Source organism: Haematobia irritans, chromosome 3 (assembly GCF_050003625.1).
Source record: "Haematobia irritans isolate KBUSLIRL chromosome 3, ASM5000362v1, whole genome shotgun sequence".
NCBI lineage: Eukaryota > Metazoa > Arthropoda > Insecta > Diptera > Muscidae > Haematobia > Haematobia irritans.
In genome coordinates this window covers 199362070-199382483 of record NC_134399.1, presented here as the reverse complement: position 1 = coordinate 199382483, position 20414 = coordinate 199362070, and the positions used below count along the sequence as shown (strand labels likewise).

The 20414-nt window shown below is 31.0% G+C and overlaps 1 protein-coding gene across 3 annotated transcripts in view; it reads right to left on the bottom strand.

Annotated features, from left to right (window-relative positions):
- The window catches only part of LOC142231540 (uncharacterized), a 134045-nt gene that overhangs the window by 69227 nt on the left and 44404 nt on the right, over positions 1 to 20414 (bottom strand). For all 3 annotated transcript variants that reach the window (XM_075302167.1, XM_075302168.1, XM_075302169.1), the window contains one exon: positions 8220 to 8237. The gene's annotated coding sequence lies outside the window, so the exon portion shown is untranslated. The remainder of the gene's footprint in view (positions 1 to 8219; positions 8238 to 20414) is intronic.

Sequence of the window (20414 nt, the reverse complement as noted above, 5' to 3'; positions counted from 1 at the left end):
TTTTTTCTTCACCAAATTAGGCTCTTTTTTCAATTCATATAATTCATCAATGGCGCACCAAAAAACTATCCCATTTGGCTAAAATTTAGACTGTGCCGGACAGTAGTAAAATCTAAAGAATTTTCTTTGAATACATCTGACGATTTTATTTCTTCCTGTGCTAACATACCCTAACAAATGCACTTCAATATCAAATCGTGAACAAGGGACAGACAAATCACAACTTGTTTTAAGTATCGCATATAAATAAAACAAAGCCGTATTGTAATTAATTCATCGAATTGCTGGCCAAGAGGAAATATGTACAGTGGCTCACATTGAAAGTCGGGCAAACTATGTGAAAAAATTGTACACCTCACAAAAAAGTTTTTTTTGAACGTTTTCGGAAATAGTTTTTAAAATTAAATAAAGCATTTATTAAGGAATATAATAATGTAAAAAAGATCTACTCCAGTGTAGTTATAACAAGCTTAAAAACGAAATATTCAGAAAAACCTTAAAACTAGGCTCACAGCGAAAGTCGGGCAAACTCATAATTTTTATTTTGTATGCATTATTTAGTATTTTGTTGCATATCCTTTTTGAGTTTCGACATCTTTTAGTCTCTTTGGGATAGATTCAACCAATTTTTTACAGACATCAGGACTTATTTGGTCCCATTCTTCCTGTAATGCAGCTTTTAATTGATTTTTATTAGTGCACAGTCTATTTTGCATTCGGCGCCCAAGTTCATCCCACAAATGCTCAATTACATTAAGGTCAGGACTTTGAGCAGGGGTTTTAATTACCTTAGGACAATTATACAATAGCCAGGTTTTTGCTATCAGCGATGTGTGTTTTGGGTCATTGTCCTGATAAAATTTAAAATTATCGGCAATACCCAACTTGCGTGCGCTTTCCTTAACATTTGCTTTCAAAATGTCGAGATAAATGTTTTTATCCATTATACCTTCTATAAAATGAAGGTTTCCGACACCTGAAGCTGACATGCAGCCCCACACCATCACTGATAAGCCTCCGTGCTTCACTGTCTTCTTAGTGTTCTTATGACAAAATTCTTCATTCCGCTTACGCCAAACATAACGACGACCATCGGAGCCAAACAAGTTAAATTTGTTCTCATCAGTAAAGAGGACCTGTAAAATATGAAAATACTAATGGAAATATTCGGCAATCATGTTTTACAAATTCTACCGTTCTCCAAAATGAAAAATCCTTCGAAATGTGCTCACGTGCGAATTCTAACCGATCTTTCCTATTTTTCTCACTTATGCATGGCTTTTTACGGGCTACTCTGCCATTTAAAATTTTTTTCCGTAGTACCCTTCGCACCGTTTCTGCATGTACTTCTATTCCAAAATTATTTTTGACGATTGTGGCAAGTTTTGGAGCGGAAATAAATGGATCCTTTTGTACTTCACGTACTATGAACTTTTCGTCTCTTGGACTGAGTTTCTTTTTTACTGCTGCACGTTGTTTGTTTGATATTCTTTCGTCTTCCTTATATCTTTTGATAATGTCATGGACTGTCGACTTGCCTTTGCTAACGATATTAGCAATTTCGCGCTCGGTCTTTCCTTCTAAATAATTATTAATAACAATTTTTCGTTCTTCCAATGTGGACTGTTTAATTCTACGCGACATTGTATTAAAAATTTGAGTAAATTTCGGAACTTTGTATTTGGACGGCGGCTTGAGATCAACTAATGATTTTCCAAACCAAAAATAATAAGTGATGCTCAAATATAACGGTAGAACATGTGCCATTTTCTTCGAATTTGCTTTGCCCGACTTTCGGTGTGAGTATATTTCTTAGTTTTTTTTCAAATAAGCTTTTGTAGTACATTTACAAACAAAAGTTACAGCGATATTTCAATTTAAGTTTGTTGTATACTAAGTAACATTATAAATGTTTGAAATGAATTTGAAAAAAAAGTGAATCAACATGTTTAAACTAGGTGATAACTTGTTTATAATAACTTGCCCGACTTTCGATGTGAGCCACTGTACGTAGGTTCTCAATGCTATAATGCAGCACATTGTGTGTTCAATGAAGAAAATCTGATGTAGAAGATACTTAAGTTTGGTGAGAAAAAAAATATACGATGAAGAGATTCTCTGGAAACTGGTACCTACCATACGTCAGGCGATAAAACGAAGATCAAGTGTGTTATTATTTTCACTGTTGCAAGATGTGATACTGGTTTCTTGGAATATTTGTTTTATTACTCTAGCTACTCTGATCTTCGTTGATAATATGGTATGCTGGGGCTGCAAAAGTTTTCTTCATCTTCTTGTTTGCCTGGTCAATGTGTTGATGTTATCCATATCCACTATAGTACTTGGTAATGCTAATAATAATGTCTGATGCAGAGCATCAACATTGTTATGCATGGACGCATCAATTTCTCATGAATTTCATAATACCAGTCAGTCAATATGCATGCACGATCGAAATTTTATGCATCTTGGAACTAAATTATATTAAAATCAACAACAACAACAACACCAACAATAGCAATACTAAATAATTTCACTTTTCACTGACTTTGTGACTGACATTACTTGAACTGAGTAAGCTCCATTGAGCTGACATTATTTGCGGCTGCTGTTGTCCATGTCCAGGTTTATATTACCTCTGATTTTTTTTATGTTGATCTTTTTTCTTTTCTTTTCTTGTGGAATGGTAGAAAAAGGCAGAAACTTTCTTTGAACAACGACTACAAACATGCCCTAAATTTAATAAATATTTTTATTTTTTCATTTAATTTCATTGCAAATCTCTCATCATAGCGGATGGCAAAAGAAATGAGTGTCATTTAATGACATATATTTAAACTAAGAAATGGTTTTAACTACTTCCCATTCCGTTTAATGTTGAGACTTCATAGTGGTCCACAATATTCCCTCATATAATGGGAAAATATGAAAATTGTTTAGGAATACAGCATGGGGGAATAAAATAGCACACGTAAGTTGATACAAATAGTCAGTTTACCTTAAATTGAATTGGTTTTTTCGGCCGTAACTATTTAAAGCAATATGGCAAATACCCAGTGGGAGACGAGATACAGAGTGACTGATATGTATTGTAACCATCAGATATGTATAGCAACTTCAGGTTGCTATCATTCAGTGGCAATATATTTTATTATTTAAAAGCTTACAAAATTTTTGATCTAATTTGATCATTTTGATCAAATGCATTCAGAAATAAATTTATTCGTGATAGAAATCAAACGTGATAGTATAATTGCTTTATATTTGACATGAAAACCACAAGTGGATAGCGTTAGGGTCCTCCAGCATTTATTTATTTTGTTTCTAGCACGTATTACCGTTACCGTGACACTGGCAGATTTGCATAGAGTGCAAAATGTGGACGAAAAAATTATAACCTACTCGGAAATTATTCGAAATGTTAGGGCCAGATTTATTCGAAATCCACGCTGCAGTGCTAGAAAAGTTACTCGTGGGCTGAACAAAAAACACGAGCTTGAACTAAATCCATTGAAGTTCCATAAATTGTAGGAGCTCACCGATGCATAAAACAAAGACTTGAAAGAGCCAAGAAGCTGCTTCGCTTCCAGGAAAGTGAACATCTGCTGTATTTGGTTTTCTTCAAATAAAAGCCATTCCAAATTTTGGTAGTTTCTGAGCAAATAAAACGATCGCACTTACTTGCCAAACAGGTAAGTTTACATCTTCGATTGGCCACTAAAGCGCCGACGATGGTAATGGTGTGGGCTCCCACAATGGTCGATGGTCGCATCTATTTATCGTCAAAATTTGCTACTGGAGCATTTTGGTACTAAATAAACCTACTAAAGTCGAGAATGAACCAAAATAGCGCAGAGTCACAAAAGTAGCTAATTCGTACAAATCTAAAATAACACTAAAATGTTATGGTATTTTGCTTTAAAAAAATATAGTGCTTTACTTTGTTGCTTTTCAATCAGCCAACCTGTATATGAAGTGCCACCCAACGTGTAGTCGGTCACACGCACAGAAAAGCCATGTTTGGACATGGTTGCCGCATCCATTTAATGTTTATCTGGAGCATGTAATTGCCGCGAAAACCATGTATTTTGTCTTTGCAAAAATAGTTTTCGAGCGGAGAAATATTTATGGTGGCAATAAGCATTTGAATGGTTCTCAAATACCGCAAAAATGTTCTATCATTTAAATGATAGAATTTGAGACCATTAAATGGTCGGGAAAATCATGTATCTGACCATTCAATTTTTTTTTTCTTTTTTACAGAGAAAATGTATTTTTATAGGTTAAGTATAGACATGTCTAGAACCATTACATGACCATAAAGACCATTTACATTTTTTTCGTGACCATTTAATTTTTTAACTTGTTTGCAGCGAAAAGAATTTTATAAAAACATTGAGCAGGTACACACGATTTTCATTTTGCGCGTCAGTCGTGTGTTGATTGTTTCTTGGAATGGATGGAGAATACGGATTTACTGTGTTTTGTGTTAATTTATTTATTCAGAAGTGGCACGTGGTAATTGAAAAAATGTACCTGTTTTTTGTTCTGCATTTTGCTACATGGTATCATTTTTTTTTATTTGCAGTTACACGATGTCTGCGTTTGTACATTTGATGGGCACGAAGTAAATATGGAATAATTACTTATTGTTGAAATTGAAATAAAATAGAGTGTGTAAAAATATATGATGTTTGCTTGAACGGCATTATAAATACAAATAAACAATGAATTAGTTTATAAATAAATAAAAACAAACAAATAAAGTTAATTTTGTGTTTTCTTTTCTCAAATGGCGTCCTTTTTTCGACGATGAAAAAAGTTTTTTCATAAAGATCAAAACATTTAAGGGTGTGACCATGTTCTTTTAACTAGGAGAAAAACATTTTTAATGAATACCATAACATTTTAAATCGTGACCATTGTCTTTTCATTCAAACAAAATTCTTTTTATCAATATAATAACATTTTAGATGAGGACAATTACATTTTTCTTAGAACCATGTTCACTGAGCCAACATGGTTGCAGGTTAAAATATTACATGGTCGCCGCAAAAATAGCTCCTATCATATTATTTTGCTCTTCGAATATGATTGTGACAATCATGTTTCTTCTCTGCGTGCACTTATATTAAATGGCGCCCAACATGGGGCCATGTTTCCATACCGCCGGGGCATTTTGGAGAGTAAGGTTGGCATCAAAAAATTCCAAAGTGTCGATCTCATCTCAAGGCGATGCTTTGCCGTTAATGGGCTAAAAACTCAGAGTCGCCGTCGTTTAGAGTGTGATGGTTTTGTCGGCTGTTCCAAGGCCTTAACTCGTGCCAAAGGTAGCCAATTCTAACAAATCTAAACTGATTCCAAAATTTGAAAATATTTTCGACATTTTTTGCTTTTGCGCAATAAAATTAAAAAAAATTAATATTTAGCAATTTAAAATATAGCACATTGCGTATCAACAACCCTGTAGTCACGTTGCGTCTTTGATACCTATTGCCATAGACTCACAGTTTTAGTCTAACCGGCTAGAAATTTGGCGCAAATCAATTTTTTGGGTGAGAATCGATTCTTATTGAGTTTGGTAGAAATCGATTCAGATTTAGATATAACTCCCATATACATTTTTCCTCCATATAAATATTCCTCTACAACTAAGAAGTACCTCATAAATTTTCTATAAGAATAACATTTTGACAAATTTTTCTATAGAAATAAAATTTTAACAAAATTTTCTATAGAAATAAAATGTTGACAAAATTTTCTTTAGAGACACAATTTTGACAAAATTTTCTACAGCTAATAAAATTTTGGCAAAATTTTCTATAGCAAATAAAATTTTTACAAAATTTTCTATAGAAATAAAATGTTGACAAAATTTTCTATAGGAATAAAATATTCACAAAATTTTCTATAGAAATGAAATTTTGACAAAATTTTCCGTATAAAAAATAAAAATTTTGACGTATAAAAAATAAAAATGTTGACGTATAAAAAGTAAAAATTTTGATAAAATAAACATTTTGACAAAATAAAAATTTTGACAAAATTTTCTATAGAAATAAAATTTTGTCAAAATTTTCTATAGAAATAAAATTTTCCATACAAAAAATAAAAATTTTCTATAGAAATAAAATTTTGCCAACATTTGCTATAGGAATAAAATTTTGACAACAGTACAGTAATAAAATATTGTACTACAGTAATAAAATATTGACAAAATTTATATAGAAATGAAATCTTGGCAACATTTTCCATAGAGATCAAATTTTAACAAAATTTTCTATAGCAAAAAAAATTTTGACAAAATTTTTTATAGAAATCAAATTTTGGCAAAATTTTCTATAGAAATCAAATTATAATAAAATTTTCTACAGAAATCAAATTATAATAAAATTTTCTATAGAAATAAAATTTTGAAAAAATTTTCTATAAATATCAAATTACAATAAATTTTCTATAGAAATAAAACTTTGAAAAAATTTTCTATATATATCAAATTATAATAAAATTTTCTATAGAAATAAAATGTTGCCAAAAAATCAAATTATAATAAAATTTTCTAAAGAAATAAAATGTTGACAAAATTTTCTATAGAAATAAAATTTTGAAAAAATTTTCTGTGTGGATAAAATGTTGACAAAATCTTCTATAGAAATAAAATTTTGAAAAAAAAAAATTCTATGGAAATAAAATTTTGACCAAATATTCTATAGAAATAACATTTTGATGAAATTCTCTACAGAAATAAAATTTTGACATTTTCAAAATTTACAAAATTTTCTATAGAAATAAAATATTGACAAAAATTTCTATAGTAGAAAAATTTTGACAAAAATGTCTACAGAAACAAATTTTTACTAAATTTTCTATAGAAATAAATTTTGTCAAAATTTTCTATAGAAAGAAATTTTGACAAAATTTCTTTAGAAATAAAATTTTGACAAAATTTTCTATAGAAATAAAATTTTGACAAAATTTCATAATGAAATAAAATTTTGTCAAAATTTTTTACAGAAATAAAATAAAAATAAAAAAATAAAAAAAAAATAAAATTTTGACAACATTTTCTATAAAAATAAAATTTTGACAAAATTTTCTATAAAAAAACTTTGACAAAATTTTTATACAAATAAAATGTTGATGAAATTTTCTATGGAAATAAAATTTTGACAAAATTTTCTATAGACATAAAATTTTGACAAAATGTTCTAAAGGAAATACAATTTTGACAAAATGGTCTAAAGGAAATAAAATTTTGACAAATTTTTCTATAGAAATAAAAATTTGACAAAACTTTCTTTAGAAATGGCTCAAGTGGCAACCGTGGCCAAGTTTTTATGTCCTAAACTTTTTTTGACAAAAATTTTTATAAAAATAAAATGTTGATGAAATTTTCTATGGAAATAAAATTTTGACAAAATTTTCTATAGAAATAAAGTTTTGACAAAATGTTCTACAGGAAATAAAATTTTGACAAATTTTTCTATAGAAATAAAAATTTGACAAAATTTTCTTTAGAAATGGCTCGAGTGGCAACCGTGGCAGGTGCCAAGTTTTTATGTCTTAAACTTTTCTACTGTTTTCTTGAAGACACTTATGAGTTGTACATTTGAGGTGTGAAGGGGTTGGTTACAAGTTTTATGGTTACACTTTGGGGCAATACTGACTACTCCTACACAGAATGGATACCATGATATACAAGCATTGATATGGCCAAACAGGTTGTTTTCCCAGTTTTATTGTAATTGCTTCTACAAATTTAATTTATTATAATCACAAAATATTAATATTCCCTCTAATGCAACCGTATGCTATTTTATTAAACACAAGTGTTACATCTTATTAATGTAGTAGCTACCGATTAAACATGTTTGACATTAAAACTCCAAAGGTTTATGTCCGATCCTCATTATTATCAACATCATCATCTGTGTTCTTCATGAGCACAGTGTGAAAGTTTCACGATTATTTTATATTACTCATATTAAATTAAAAAAAAACAACAACAAATACATACTCTCTCACATGTAAATATAGGTGGACCAGTCCATGTGTGTTGATGGGATGTACGTCTATACTTTCACATACAAACTAAGCATTAATTCGAAAATAGGAGGAGAACATAGAGAATGTTGATAATGTGAACGTGACATTTCAAAAAAATATCCAAGGAAGTGATGTTGGCATGTCTGATGTAAATTTTTAATTAATTAACTTACCGTTAAGCTTGTAAGTTGCTGAAAATATAAGAAGAGAAAAAAACAGAATCTTTGTTAAATACTATGTAAATTAAAATATTTATTTACGTGATATTATAGATTTCGTAACCTAAATTTTAGGATGCGTAATTCAAGAACAAATTTCTTTAAAATAATGAAATGTTAATTAAAATAAAGTTAATAATGTTTGCTACAAAATTTTTTTCATTAAATTTAAAACCGTATGTCTTTGAATTACGACAAATTTTCCTAAAGTGCTAAAAAGCACATTTTTGATTTAAAGAAATCGTCCTTAAATTGAGTGAAATATTAAATCTTTAGATTTAAGATAAAAACGTTTCAAATATAGGGTAAGACTTATTTGAACTTTCAGTGTCTTAGTGATTTGTTTGTAATAATAACGTAAAAATTAAATACCATTGAGATGCTCACTTTGCAAACGTTCACCGAATATCCTTATGGATTTAGAATAAATCAATATTTAAAAAAGGGATCAATTTAACTGATTTGACTTTCTGAGGTAAGAGGACATCCCCGGATGTCCATCCGTTGGTCTTTTGCGCCTGGGCCATTTTCCAGAGTAAGATTGATACTAAAAAATACCATAATTTCAATAAGGCGCTAGTTGAGAATGGGCCAAATTACAGAAGACGCATGCAGTGTGTGATTTCTTTGTCGGCAGTTTGAACGCCATAATTCGTACCAAACGTAGCCAATTCGAATAAATCTAAACTAATTTTAATAAATGATGTTATTTCCGACATGTTTTGTTTTCAAACAATAAAATTTAAAATAGAGAACAAAAAACAAGTATTTACGGCCGAATCCACCATGGATTCCGCACAAAGTTCTACTAAAGACAGTCATCTTCAATCGAATTACCTGGGTTGTGGTAACCAGGGCTTTGGAGTCGGAGTCTTGGAATCGGAGTCGGAACGGTTGCCATTCGTGCCAAAAATAATCTACCAAAATTTTAACAAAAATCTACCAAACTTAAAAAAAATCTTATTTGAAAAATTTTTATCAAATTTTTGTGGTTATTAAAAAAAACCTTTTATTTCAGTATTTGCAATATAATATATTATGATCTCTCCTATTAGCGACATTTTTTTTAATATATCGAATTGTTTCGAATAGTTTAAACGATTTAGCTTGCACTTAATTACAATTAACTTTGACGAAATGCACCAACACGAAAATTAAAATTTTTGATGATATTGAATATATAAACATTTTTTGTCAAAATTTTATTTCTATAGAAAATTTTAGTTCTACAGAAAATTTTGTCAAAATTTTAATTCTACATAATATTTTGTCAAAATGTTATTTCTATAGAAAATTTTGTCAAAATTGTATTTCTATACAAAATTTTGTCAAAATGTTAATTCTATAGAAAATCTTTTCAAAATTTTATTTCTGTAAAAAATTTTCTAAACATTTTATTTCTATCAAAAATTTTATTTCTGTAGAGATTTTTACCAACATTTTATTTCTATAGAAAACTTTGTCAACATTTTATTTCTATAGAAAGTCTTTTCAAAATTTTACTTCTATAGAAAATGTTGTCAAAATTTTAATTCTATAGAAATTTTTGCCAAAATTTTATTTCTATAGAAATGTTTGCCAACATTTTATTTCTACCACACTAAAATTTTTTATTTTTATCATTTTTATCAAATTTTAGTGGTTATTAAAAAAAACTTTTTATTTCAGTATTTGCAATATAATATAATCATAATTATTATGATCTCTCCTATTAACGACAATTTTTTTTAATATGTCGAATTGTTTCGAATAGTTTTAACGATTTAGCTTACACTTAATTACAATTAACTTTAACGAAATGCACCAACACGAAAAATAAAATTTTTGAATATATTGAATATATAAAAAAATTGTCAAAAATTTTATTTCTATAGGAAATTTTGTCAAAATTTTGTTTCTATAGAAAATTTTGTCAAAATTTTATTTCTACAGAAAATTTTGTCAAAATTTTATTTCTATAGAAAATTTTGTTAAAATTTTAATTCTATAGAAAATTTTGTCAAAATTTTAATTTTGTAGAAAATGTTTTCGAAATTTTGTCAACATTTTATTTCTGTAAAAAATTTTGTAAAAATTTTATTTCTATAGAAAAATTTATCAAAATGTTATTTCTATAAAAATTTTTGCCAAAATTTTATTTCTACCACACTAAAAAATTTTATTTTGATCATTTTTATCAAATTTTTGTGGTTATTAAAAAAAAAAACTTTTTATTTCAGTATTTGCAATATAATATAACTAAAATAAACTATTTTCAAAATTTTGTCAAAATTTTATTTCTGTAAAAAATTTTGTAAAAATTTTATTTCTATAGAAAATTTTATCAAAATTTTATTTCCATAGAAAATTTTGGCAAAATTTTATTTCTATAGAAATTTTTGCCAACATTTTATTTCTATAGAAAATTTTGTCAACATTTTATTTCTATAGAAAATCTTTTCAAAATTTTAATTCTATAGAAAATTTTGCCAAAATTTTATTTCTATAGAAAATTTTGTCAAAATTTTATTTCTATAGAAAATCTTTTCAAAATTTTGTCAAAATTTTATTTCTATAACAAATTTTGACAAAATTTTATTTCTATAGAAAATTTTAATTCTACAGAAAATTTTGTTAAAATTTTAATTCTACAGAAAATTTTGTCACAATTTTATTTCTATAGAAAATTTTCTCAAATTTTTAATTCTACAGAAAATTTTGTAAAAATTTTATTTCTATAGAAAATTTTGTTAAAATTTTAATTCTATAGAAAATTTTGTCAAAATTTTAATTCTGTAGAAAATGTTTTCGAAATTTTGTCAACATTTTATTTCTGTAAAAAATTTTGTAAAAATTTTATTTCTATAGAAAAATTTATCAAAATGTTATTTCTATAAAATTTTTGCCAAAATTTTATTTCTACCACACTAAACAATTTTATTTTGATCATTTTTATCAAATTTTTGTGATTATTAAAAAAAAAACTTTTTATTTCAGTATTTGCAATATAATATAATCATAATTATTATGATCTCTCCTATTACCGACAATTTTTTTAATATGTCGAATTGTTTCGAATAGTTTTATTGATTTAGCTTGCAATCAATTACAATTAACTTTGACGAAATGCACCAACACGAAAAATAAAATTTTTGAAGATATTGAATATATAAACAAAATGTCAAAATTTTATTTCTATAGAAAATGTTGTCAAAATATTAATTTTACAGAAAATTTTGTCAAAATATTAATTTTACAGAAAATTTTGTCAAAATTTTATTTCTATAGAAAATTTTGTCAAAATTTTATTTCTATAGAAAATTTTGTCAAAATTTTATTTCTATAGAAAATTTTGTCAAGATTTTATTTCTATAGAAAATTTTGTCAACCTTTTATTTCTATACGAAATTTTGTCAAAATTTTATTTCTATAGAAAATTTTGTCAAAATTTTATTTCTATAGAAAATTTTGTCAAAATTTTATTTCTATAGAAAATCTTTTCAAAATTTTGTAAAAATGTTATTTCTATGGAAAATTTTATCAAAATTTTATTTCTACAGAAAATTTTATCAAAATTTTATTTCTACAGAAAATTTTGCCAAAATTTTATTTTATAGAAAATTTTGTAAATTTTTTTTACAGAAAATTTTGTCAAAATTTTATTTCTATAGAAAGTCTTTTCAAAATTTTATTTCTATAGAAAATTTTTTTTCAAAATTTTATTTCTATAGAAATTTTTTCAAAATTTTATGTATATAGAAAATTTTGTCAAAATATTAATATTACAGAAAATTTTGTCAAAATTTTATTTCTATAGAAAATTTTGTCAAAATTTTATTTCTATAGAAATGTTTGCCAAAATTTTATTTTGGAATGTCACTACGCTTTGGGCTAAAATACAATGAGGAAAAAAAGTAGTGGAACACCAAGGCAACATATTTTTTGCGAATCGAAAACGCCGCTAGATCTTACAAACGCCAACGGAATGCATAGTCAATAATGTCTTGTCCACTCTAAAATTTTTTTTCCCGCAAATATATTATTATTTGAGACCCCAGAAATTGTTCTAGACGAGCGCAATTAGAAATATTAATGTCTCACCTGTATCTAGCTCCTATTATAAAAACAAAGCACTTGTGAAGATTTCAATTTTTTTCCTCCCCTTCAAATTGCAAGTTGCGCTGTTATGGAGACAATTGTTTACATTTTTTGTACAACAACAAACAATGGATCGACCATAGAGACGACAATGCGCATCAGTAACCACAAACCTTACACATATAACGCTCATTTATGTTCAACTATGAACATTGTGTTTTTTGTTTTCATTCAGCTTTAGAGGATATCATGCAACTTAAATTTTGCTAAATGCAAGTGGATCTACTATATGGAAACATCTAAACAAACCCTACACCGAAAGAATTCTCTTCGTTAATTTTACGAAGAATTCTTCATTAACTATTCTTCCTGAATTCTTCATTAAAATAACGAAATTTTCATTCATTTTCGTAAATTTTACGAAGAACATTTTACGAATATACGAAACTTCTACGAAACATTCTACATTAACTTTTCTTCGTAAAAAGTTCGTACTTTTAACGAAACTTTCTTCACATTTCATGAATTTTGTGAAGAAGTTTTTACGAATTCATTCTGCGTTTTTTTTTTTACGAAACATTCTGCGTTAAAATTTCTTCATAAAAAGCACGAAACATTTTCTTTGAAATAACGAAGAAGTTTCATTGAAGTTGTAAAATTTCCGTTCGCGGCATTAAATTGTCTTTTATAGTGTGCTTGAGTGTATTCCTTTATTCTATTTTTTATGCAAGTCTATGTTACTTCTCATTTGGATGATAGCGCGCTATGAATAAAAGTGAAGCAATAAAACTAAAAATTATTCAAAAACTTAAGATGTAAAGTAGTGATGTCATTTTTCACACTTGCAACTACAACCAAATGCACTTTCGACTATAAATTTTTTTTCTAAAAGTTCGAACATTTTTCAGAAAAAAGTACGAAAGTTTTTCATAAAAAGTACCAACATTTTTCATAATAACTACGAAAATTTTTCATAAAAAGTACGAAAGATTTTCATAAAAAGAACGAAATAAAAAGTACGAAGATTTTTCATAAAAAGTACGAAGATTCTTCATAAAAAGTACGAATTTTTTTCTTGCAAACTACGAAAATTTTGGAAGAACTTTTCTTCGTAAAAAGTACGAAATATTTCGTACTTTTAATGAAAAGTTTCTTTGGTTGTAAAACAATGACAAATTTCGTACTTTTAACGAAATTTTTCGTTCTTTTTACGAAGAAAATTCTTTCGGTGTATGCACAACAAATGGTGGGAATTTAAATGGAAGTTATTTAACGGCTGCTGTCATAGGAACAGAGTTGGGGGAATATAAGTTTGTTTGGACGGTAGCACTTTTGGTGCAGTAATTGCAGTTGCAGCTTAAAACGCGAGTTACCTATATGTGGGTGTGTGTGTATGTGTGTGTGAGAGAGGGGGAATACCAAAATAAAGTTCAATAACATAAAGACATGCAACAGTCAGTATTCATACAATGTTCCAAGTTTCATTGAGGCCCCATTATGAGACATCCAAATTCAAAACAAACCAAAATACTTAACAAACGATTGAAATGAACTTTTGGGCCAACAGCACCACCGCCTCCACTGGTGGTGGTGGTTCAGTCACCAACAGCAACAGCCATAGGTCTGGCAAGGTGTTTGGCCCGGCAAAACACCACATACGTCATTATCTAACATGGAGACACCAACGCAATGAATGTACCACTGGTTATTATGGAAACTTTGAGGCAATTTCGAATTGAATGAAATAATGGTAATAATGGAGAAGTTAAGTATCACAGATGTATCTTAATATCGTCGTTGCTGTTGTTGTTTTTTTTTTTTTTGTTTTTTTTTTGTGGCATTTATGACCAATTGTTTGTTGGGGACTCAATAAGGTGCTTTTTTCTACTGATACAATCCATACGTATACACAATAACTATTAATAACAATCATACGCTAGTAAATATCGTTACTTTCAAGTAAATGTCCTTATCAATGATGAAATATAGAGCAGAGTCTATTTAATTTGAATAATTTAAATTTCTTTGGAAATCCTTTGTAATTGTAATAATCATCTCTGTATCGTTGTTTTAATATCGATGGACTAAAGTGTCCAATTAATTACTGTCTTGGATATACAAAACGATTCACCAATTTATCAGTATCGCATCAAAACATTCGTCGGAAACTAAGGTACAACAAGTATACTCGGCCTTCATTTCGGCCAGCCCGAATCTTATGTACCCTCCACCATGGATTGCGTAGAAACTTCTACGAAAGACTGTCATCCATAATCGAATTACTTGTGTGTGGTATCTTAAAACTTCTTGACATCGTTTTCTAAATTGTGACTTAGTCCATACGTGGTAGAGAGCCAGAATTGAAATATGGGGGTCGCTTATATGGGGGCTATATACAATTATGAACTTGATATGGACCAATTTTTGTGTGATTGGGGATCGATTTATCTGAGGGCTATATATAACTATAGACCGATATGGACCTAGTTAGACATGGACTGATATGAACCAATTCCTGCATGGTTGTTGGATACCATATACTAACATCACGTACCAAATTTCAACCGAATCGGACGAATTTTGCTCATCCAAGGGGGAGGTCAAATCTGGGGATTGGTTTATATGGGGGCTATATATAATTATGGACCGATTTCGACCAATTTTTGCATGGTCATTAGAGACCATATACTAACACCATGTACCAAATTTCAGCCGGATCGGATGAAATTTTGCTTCTCTTAGAGGCTCCGCAAGCCAAATCGGGTGATCGGTTTATATGGGGGCTATATATAATTACGAACCGATGTGGACCAATTTGCAAGGTTGTTAGAGATCATATGGTGACACCATGTACCAAATTTCAGCCGGATCGGATGAAATTAGCTTCTCTTAGAATCCCCGCAAGCCAAATTTGGGGGTCCGTTTATATGAGGGCTATACGTAAAAGTGGACCGATATGGGCCATTTGCAATACCATCCGACCTACATCAATAACAACTACTTGTGTCAAGTTTCAAGTCGATAGCTTGTTTCGTTCGGAAGTTTCAACAGACGGACGGACGGACGGACGGACATGCTCAGATCGACTTAGAATATATATACTACGACCCAGAATATATATACTTTATGGGGTCTTAGAGCAATATTTCGATGTGTTACAAACGGAATGACAAAGTTAATATACCCCCATCCTATGGTGGATGGTATAAAAGGCAGATTAATATACTAACATAACGTAAATTTAAACCAAATCGGATGAAATTTTCTCTTCCATGAGGTTCCGGAGGTCAAATCGATTTATATGGGGGCTATATATAATTATGGACCGATATGTACCAATTTTTGCATGAATATTGGAGACCATATATAAACACCACATACCAAATTTCAACCTAATCGGATGAAATCGGCTCCGCAAGCCAAATCTGGAGATTGGTTTATATGGGAACTAGAGGTAAAAGTGGTCCGATATGGCCCATTTGTAATACCATTCGACCTACAATATCAATAACAAATACTTGTGCCCAGTGTTGTCAGATTAGGGGATTTTTCCCCAAACTGGGGATTTTTTCTCGTGGTTGGGGATATCTTTTCGACTTTGGTGATCTGGGGATAAAGCCGTGGTTTAGGGCTTTTTCTGGGGATATTTTCACCATCTTATACGTCAATCGAATTCATATAGATTGGGCTAAATCGCGTTCCTGTTTACTATCGCAGCTTCATATCTAACAGGTTGGCTGATACGTCCCCTGTCGAACAAAGAAAAACACATTTTTTTGTCAAAATTCGTTTTTATTATTCAACATAGTTCCCTTCAAGAGCGATACAACGATTATAACGACTTTCCAATTTTTTGATACCATTTTGGTAGTACTCCTTTGGTTTTGCCTCAAAATTGGCCTCAGTTTCGGTGATCACCTCTTCATTGCAGCCAATTTTTTTCCCTGCGAGCATCTTTTTGAGGTCTGAAAACAAGAAAAAGTCGCTGGGGGCCAGATCTGGAGAATACGATGGGTGGGGAAGCAATTAGAAGCCCAATTCATGATTTTTTGCCATCGTTCTCAATGATTTGTGGCACGGTGCGTTGTCTTGGTGGAACAACACATTTTTTTTCTTCATATGGGGCCGTTTTGCCGCGATTTCGACCTTCAAACGCTTCAATAACGCCATATAATAGTCACTGTTGATGGTTTTTCCCTTCTCAAGATAATCGATAAAAATTATTCCATGCGCATCCCAAAAAACAGATGCTATTACTTTTCCAGCGGACTTTTAAGTCTTTCCACGCTTCGGAGACGGTTCACCGGTCGCTGTCCACTCAGCCGACTGTCGATTGGACTCAGGAGTGTAGTGATGGAGCCATGTTTCATCCATTGTCACATATCGACGGAAAAACTTGGATGTATTAAGAGTTAACAGCTGCAAACACCGCTCAGAATCATCAACACGTTGTTGTTTTTGGTCAAATGTGAGCTCGCGCGTCACCCATTTTGAACAGAGCTTCCGCATATCCAAATATTGATGAATGATATGACCAACACGTTCCTCTGATATCTTTAAGGCCTCTGCTATCTCGATCAACTTCATTTTACGGTCATTCAAAATCATTTTGTGGATTTCTTTGATGTTTTCGTCGGTAACCACTTCTTTTGGGCGTCCACTGCGTTCACCGTCCTCCGTGCTCATTTCACCACGCTTGAATTTTACATACCAATCAATTATTGTTGATTTCCCTGGGGAAGAGTCCGGAAACTCATTATCAAGCCAAGTTTTTGCTTCCACCGTATTTTTTCCCTTCAGAAAACAGTATTTTATCAAAACACGAAATTCCTTTTTTTCACAATAACAAAAGTTGCTTCACAAAAGACGCTCTATCTCACAAACTAATTGACTTACAGACGTTAAATTTTGACACGAATCATTTGAAGGTTGGTACTATATAACAAGTATATACGGTCGTAAGTTCGGCCAGGCCGAATCTTATGTACCCTCCACCATGGATTGCGTAGAAACTTCTACGAAAGACTATCATCCACAAATTTCAACTCACTCGGATGAAATTTGCTCCTCCAAAAGGCACCGGTGGTCAAATCTGGCGATCGGTTTATATGGGGGCTATTAATGGACCACTTTTGGCATGGTTGTTAAATATCATATACTACCACCACGTACCAAATGTCCACCAGATCGGATGAATTTTGCTTCTCCAAAAGGCACCGGAGGTCAAATCTGGCGATCGGTTTATATGGGAGCTATATATAATTATGGACAGATAGGAACCAATTCCTGCATGGTTGTTGGATACCATATACTAACATCACGTACCAAATTTCAACCGAATGGGAAGAACTTTGCTCTTCCAAGATGCTCCGGAGGTCAAATCTGGGGATCGGTTTATATGGGGCCTATATATAATTATGGACCGATATCGACCAATTTTAGCATGGGTGTTTGAGGCCATATATTAACATCACGTACCAAATTTCAATTGAATCAGATGAATTTTGGTCTTCCAAGAGGCTCCGGAGATCAAATCTGGTGATCGGTTTATATGGGGGCTATATATAATTATGGACCGATATGGACCAATTTTTGCATGGTCATTAGAGACCACATACTAACATCATGTACCAAATTTCAGCCGGATCGAATGAAATTTGTTTCTCTTAGAGGCTCCGCAAGCCAAATCGGGGGATCGGTTTATATGGGGGCTATATATAACTATGAACCGATGTGAACCAATTTTTGCATGGTTGTTAGAGACCATATACTAATACCATGTACCAAATTTCAGCCGGATCGGATGACATTTGCTTCTCTTAGAGGCCTCGCAAGCCAAATTTGGGGGTCCGTTTATATGGGGGCTATACGTAAAAGTGGACCGATAGGGCCCATTTGCAATACCATCCGACCTACATCAATAACAACAACTTGTGCCAAGTTTCAAGTCGATAGCTTGTTTCGTTCGGAAGTGAGCGTGATTTCAACAGACGGACGGACGGACGGACGGACATGCTCAGATCGACTCAGAATTTCACCACGACCCAGAATATATATACTTTATGGGGTCTTAGATCAATATTTCGATGTGTTACAAACGGAATGACAAAGTTAATATAGCCCCCATCCTAGGATGGAGGGTATAAAAATAATATGCATTTAATACTAGCGACGCCATCTATGTGTCAGACCGGGGACTTATCAGCCAACCTGTTAGATGACGTTTATAATCTTGATTAACAAATGTTCTTCTTTAAATTTAGGACACTAATCATTGCAATTTGTATCTCTACGTTAAATTTTAAATTAATTGATGAGACAATAAGTCATTTAGTTGACTTCACCTCTTTTTCGATTAATGTTTTAATTGATTTAATTATAAAATGCATTTATGATAATTATAAAAAAAGACTATAATATAATTATAGTTTCTCCATTGGTTTGAATAAAAATTTAACAATCCATTTAGTATAAATAACATATGTAAACAAATTATTTCCGAGAAAACTTTTAATTAAAATTTTTCATATTTTTAATTAATTAAAATATCATTTGATAGCCTTGTAATAAAGGGTGATTTGTTAAGAGCTTGATAACTTTTTTTAAAAAAAAAACACATAAAATTTGCAAAATCTCATCGGTTCTTTATTTGAAACGTTAGATTGGTCCATGACATTTACTTTTTGAAGATAATTTCATTTAAATGTTGACCGCGGCTGCGTCTTAGGTGGTCCATTCGGAAAGTCCAATTTTGGGCAACTTTTTCGAGCATTTCGGCCGGAATAGCCCGAATTTCTTCGGAAATGTTGTCTTCCAAAGCTGGAATAGTTGCTGGCTTATTTCTGTAGACTTTAGACTTGACGTAGCCCCACAAAAAATAGTCTAAAGGCGTCAAATCGCATGATCTTGGTGGCCAACTTACCGGTCCATTTCTTGAGATGAATTGTTCTCCGAAGTTTTCCCTCAAAATGGCCATAGAATCGCGAGCTGTGTGGCATGTAGCGCCATCTTGTTGAAACCACATGTCAACCAAGTTCAGTTCTTCCATTTTTGGCAACAAAAAGTTTGTTAGCATCGAACGATAGCGATCGCCATTCACCGTAACGTTGCGTCCAACAGCATCTTTGAAAAAATACGGTCCAATGATTCCACCAGCGTACAAACCACACCAAACAGTGCATTTTTCGGGATGCATGGGCAGTTCTTGAATGGCTTCTGGTTGCTCTTCACTCCAAATGCGGCAATTTTGCTTATTTACGTAGCCATTCAACCAGAAATGAGCCTCATCGCTGAACAAAATTTGTCGATAAAAAAGCGGATTTTCTGCCAACTTTTCTAGGGCCCATTCACTGAAAATTCGACGTTGTGGCTCGTTAGTAAGTCTATTCATGATGAAATGTCAAAGCATACTGAGCATCTTTCTCTTTGACACCATGTCTGAAATCCCACGTGATCTGTCAAATACTAATGCATGAAAATCCTAACCTCTAAAGAATCACCCTTTATAATATAGACCTAACTCTAATGAACAGTGTAAAACAACACATTAGTAATCTTCTTCTTTAAAAGTCCACACTACCAATAACACCACAGTGAACTAACGTCTTTATAAGAATTCGTTGTCTAAACTCCATGGGAGAAATAAATATAATTTGGCCATTTTCTCATAAATCCTTTTAATTTGTGTCACTTAACCTATTGACACAAAATCGTCAATTACCACAAACAGACATAAAATGATCTCTATTTAACCCTCTTACTTAGACAGCACAATTGCTTGTCGATTATGTAATCTGTAAAAAAGACTTAGGCCTAATCAAAAATGGTCTTCGAAGCGTGTCGACAGAGATAGAGGGTAGTGCCAGTACATCAACAGTTCCTCAATTTGAATTTTGAAACATTGATGTTATTTAACGGTTATTTGTTTGTTTTGTCGTTTTCTTTTTGAATTTTCGTGGTTTACATGGTGAAATGAAATTTGCGGAAATATTTTCATGCTTAGGTAGCTTTAGAGATACAGTACAGTAAGCTAACAATGGTTTAGTAGGTCATATTTATATGACATGGGTAATA